Below are 5,424 nucleotides of genomic sequence, written 5' to 3'. Positions count from 1 at the left end.
CGATACCCAATCTAATCTGCCATAGCTCTCGCTTGTCCTTTCAAATTCCTTTACTCCTCAATATTAGGACCCCCACAAAAATCAGCCTGTCCTTCTCAGTCTTCCACAAAGATCCCCAGGTCCCCAACTCTTTTACATCAATCAGTGTTATGTATTGAGCACATACTATGTGCAGAACACTCTAGTCAACTCTTGGAATGATGTTATGGGACAGTCTAGGTCAACCACCCCTGAGAGGAAGTGTCCTCCTACCTGACTCTATAGCCTAGGAGACAGATAAGTCAGAGAATTCCACAGAAGTGCCAAGCTGTTAATGGGGGAGGGTTCTACCTTATGCAAATAAAATACCTTGCCTCTCACCTGGGAAGAAGGGCAGAGTCCTTGTCTCAAGTGGGGCTCACAGTCTAAGTAGGTGGGAGAACAGGTATTTCCCCATGTTACAGTTGAGGAAACTGAGGCACAGAGAAGTTGTATTAGGTCCCCATGTTACAGTTGAGGAAAGTGAGGCACAGAGAAGTTAAGTGACTCACCCTAGGTCACACAACAGGCAAGTGGCAAAACTGGGATTAGAACCCAGGTCCTCTGATTGCTTGTCGTTGCTAGGGACTGTATCTGTTGTCATGTTGTACTCTCCCAAGTGCTTAGTACAGTGCTCTACACACTGTAGGTGCTCAATAAATATGATTGATTGGTTGATTCCCAGGCCTGACATCTTTCCACTAGGCCACCCTGCTTCCTGTTACGGTGATTGGAAGGAAAGCCAGTATACATTACAAAGACCCAGTTTAAAATCAATCCTGATTTATATTGCCGGTGCCTCATATTTTAAACAAAACTTTAGTGTTAAATTACTTTTTTTTTTCCTCAGACACATGAATTAGTCACACAAAGACAAGGGAAGAATCAGTTGCTACATTCTGTCTACATTGATATTGTTAGGATTGTTTCAACATATCCATCATAAATCTGTTTTCCAGGAATTTCTAATTCACCTAGAAGAATGTACTGTTGGGGAAAAATTATCAGAGCAAAAATTATATCCCATCAGTGGTTTTTTGGCTTTTATTTGCTCTAATTTTCCTTGGAAGATAAATTTGTGACATACTTTTAATCACCTCCTTGGTTAAACTTAAGAAATTTGTCCTAATAGGAAAAACTTATACTACAATCTTGCAGAGCCAAGCTGCAAAGGGGGAGACCTAATTTATAATTCTGTTTCTATCGCTCAATGGCTTTTAATGAACATATTCCTAATTAAGTGCAGTGTAAAAAGAAGACTGATTTGTGGAGTTAGAGCCTGCGTGCTCCAGCCTCTCAACACAGTAATCACGTCTCCCTCAAACTAAGGCTCAGCACCCAGCAAGAGCACATACCCGATACCCAATCTAATCTGCCATAGCTCTCGCTTGTCCTTTCAAATTCCTTTACTCCTCAATATTAGGACCCCCACAAAAATCAGCCTGTCCTTCTCAGTCTTCCACAAAGATCCCCAGGTCCCCAACTCTTTTACATCAATCAGTGTTATGTATTGAGCACATACTATGTGCAGAGCACTCTAGTCAACTCTTGGGAGAGTACAGTACAAGTGAATTAGCAGACATGTTCCCTGCTCATAACAAGCTTACAGTGTAGAGAAAAAGTTTCATGCAACTCAGTTCAATTCACAAAATCAACTTTGCTTATTACTTGAGTTGCACAGATAAGAGTTTTCAAGGGGAGCTGCATCATATACTAACAGTAAAGCAGTTCCTCTGCCTAGGTTTTCTGGCCTGTGATGTCAAGACTAAGAATCTTTTGCTGTTCCTTAAGGGAGACTTAATCATATTAATCTTACTCCTATTCATCAAAGACAACAATCCACCTAATCTAATTAAATCATAATTGTGGTATTTAAGCCCCTACTATGGGTCAAGCACGTACCTTATTAATACAGGAGTAGATATAGTATAACCATATTGGACAAAGTCTCTGTCCTCCCCGGGACACGCAGACTGAGAGGGATAATAGGTATTTAATCCCTAGATTGCAAATGAGAAAATTGAGATACAGAGATATTAAATGACTTTCCCAAGGCAAGTGGTGGATCCAGGAGTAGAACCCAGGTCTTCTGACTCCCAGGCCCCTGCTCTTTTCATTGGACCACACTGTTTCTCCACTTGTGTTTTGGCAACTCGACCAAGTCATGTGTCCCAAAGATCTCCTTTCGTTGTCAAGCTAAACACCTAGCTCCCTTCACAACGACTCTTCCTTCTTGACTTCACGTGCAATGTAGTAATGTACTGCAATTCTAAATTTTGAAAACTATTTGCTTCTCAAATCTTCACACCTTAGCAAAGATTTTAATAAAATTTAAACCTAAACTGACTTTGAATTCAATAACTCTATGAAAGCTGGCATATATGCTACCTGATGTGCTTCCTGATCTTTAGAAAAAGATATTCTCTCTATAATTCACTTATGCCACCCATAAATTTTCACTAATTCAGTGGAATCAGATTGCAATTGAACAAAAAAGCTGATTAGGAATGACTAGAATGGCAATAGTTAGAAGTTTATCTTAATTCAGATACAGATTTACACAAATATAATGCAATGAAAGCAGATTTAAATTGTGTTTTCCCTGGTGCAATACCTGATACCCCACAGCTAATTTAATGATCATCTCCACAATTCTCCCAACTCAAAACACCCTCCAACTGTGGAACTCTTCTTATGTCTAGGGCATCTCTGTAGGCAGAGCAGAAAGTTTTCATACTGGAATATGGCCATATAGTTGTTGATAATGGTAAAGAAATGGTAAATACATTTAGTTTCAACCTAGGGATAATGTGTCTGTGGCACAATTCTCTTGCTTCCCTTCCCAACTTCCCCCACCCTCTCTATCAATCTCTTGCTAATTCTTACTGGAGGATCCACTGGTAACAAGGAAAGGCAGGGGGGGCTGCTTGCATTGGCCATCTGCGCCTCCACAACTCTGCCACTCTCCCTTTCTCCTGACCCAGAGTGCCAACTCCCAGGGGGGATATTTGGATGGAGACCCTGAGGGTTGAACCATGAACTTCATCCCCACTGCTTTTAATAATAGTGATAGTATTTGTTAAGTGCTTACTAGGTACCAGACACTATACTAACCTCTGGGATGGATGCAAGCAAATCTAGTTGGACAGAGTCCCTGTCCCAAGTAGGGCTCAAGACCCAGTCCCCATTTTACAGATGAGATAACTGAGGCACAGAGAAGCAAAGTGACTTGCCCAAGGTCACACAGCAGACAGGTGGCAGAGCTGGATTTATAACCCATGATCTTCTGACTCCCAGGGCCATGTTGTATCCACTATGCCATCCTGCTTTTGACCAAGCACATTCTTGTAGAAACTCACCCTGCATCTTGGAGCTGACTGTGGACAACCAGAAATGAAGACCCCTTCTTGTGATTCTAGTTCATTTCTGGGCCAGACCAGGGGTTTGACACTTCCCCCACAAGACTCCTATCGTGGCTTTAGGGAAGGAACCTTCACTCACTCTTGCCTGACTCTGGGACTGGAGCATCTGACCTGTGAGGTCAGAGGAAGGACAGGGGCTTGTCTCAGATCTGCCAGTTTCCAACACTGATATTGGGTCTCTACCTTGTTGGGCTTTGGGGCCAAGGTAGAGGCTTGTCACATCTTTGTTGGGCTTCAGGGCCAAATATAGCACTCCACTGGGCTTTAGTATTTTCAGGGTTAGAAAGTTCATTGTGAGCAGGGAATGCATCAACCAACCCTGTTACACTGTACTCTCCCTGGAAACAGTAAATGCTAATGAATATGACTGATTGATTATCTGCTGGGCCAAATGGCTAGTTAAGGAATTTTGTGTTTCTGTGTGGGGCTAAGTCAGGGGCTTCCACTTTTTGGAAACCAAGCCTCCTTAAGTCTCACCTCAAATTTCCCCCCCTGCCAAAAATGAAAAGTTGGTGTCTAAGCCCCTGGCATGCTCCTAATGAGCAATCACCTGAAGGTCCATTTTCATTTTCACCACCCCTGCATTTATTGGGGACTGTGAGCATTTCACAAATCAATCCACTGGTGGTATTAATTGAGCATGTACTGTGGGCAAAGAGCTACATTGAATGCTAGAAAGAGTATAATAAAAATGGAACACACCATACCTGCTCCGTGGTGCTTATGAGCTAAAAGGGAAAAACTGAAAGACAAATGTTATTTACAAATAGTAACAAGCAGAAGACAGAATAATGCTACTGGCTTTTTGCATTCAGTGAGAAATTAAAAGATTTATCAGGAGGCAGTACTAAGGAACTATTATTGAAATATTGTTTAAGCAGAAGTGTTAAAGTGATTGTTGGATTGATTTGACCTGGGAACAGCTGGTTTCTGTTGCCTTTAACATCTACTTCATGTTGCAGGGGTTCCCAGTTCCCTTAGAACAGATGTATTGGAACTATGGAAGTTCCAATAACTATGTTATATCAATACACCTGTTCTAAGGGAATTGGAGATCCCTGCAACACGAAGTAGAGGTTAAAGCAACAGAAACCAGCTGGAGCCCTGCCCATTTTAAAATAGTTTAATTCTTTAAATAAGCATTTGTTTTATAAAATCCGCAGTGCATGGTTCACTTCCCTGTGAAAATACACAGCAAGGCAACAGAAGTGGATTGAATACACACTGAGGATTGAAGAGGGAAAAAATCCTGAGCTACACATGGAACAACTAAAAGCACCTAGCAATTCAAAATTGGCAGTAAATTCTGCCTGGATGTGGAAATGATTTATACAGAATTTTGACTTGTTACTGAGAGACAGTGAACTAAATCTAAAATGAGATTTCTCAGAAGACTGCAGTATTCCTAAACAGAGTATGGGGAGAAGCTAATTGTCTAAAAGCTTCAATCTATCTGAGCCTACAGAGAGTAACTATAAACTAGAAATCTATTTAGATTGTAGGACTACTGTTTATGAAAGGTCTATGAAACAATGGAACAATTTAAATTCAATGTAAATTCTCAGGAAGGAGATGATACTTTTGCAACTTATGTAACAGAGCTGAAGAATATAAGTGGCCGTTGCTATTTTGGAACCTTATATTATTGCAGTAGTGATTGGAATAAGAAGTGCATATACCCACATGAATCCAGAGGCTTATGGGGCTGAAGCCCAGGGGTCCCAGGCTAATATCAACCCCAAGCCCCCAAAACCTTGCAACACGGTCCCACTTGACAAGGAGCATAGCTTAGTGGATAGAGCATGGCCCTGGGAATCAGAAGGACCTGGGTTCTAATCCCACATCCTCCACTTGTCTGCTGTTGTGACCTCAGGCAAGTCACTCCATATCTCTGTTACCTCAGTTACCTCAGCTGTAAAATGGGGATTAAGACTGTGAGCCCCATGTGAGACAGGGATTGTGTTCAATCTGATTCACTTGCATC

The sequence above is a fragment of the Ornithorhynchus anatinus genome, chromosome 12 (genome assembly GCF_004115215.2).
Source record: "Ornithorhynchus anatinus isolate Pmale09 chromosome 12, mOrnAna1.pri.v4, whole genome shotgun sequence".
Lineage (NCBI taxonomy): Eukaryota > Metazoa > Chordata > Mammalia > Monotremata > Ornithorhynchidae > Ornithorhynchus > Ornithorhynchus anatinus.
Note: the sequence above shows the minus strand (reverse complement) of the source record.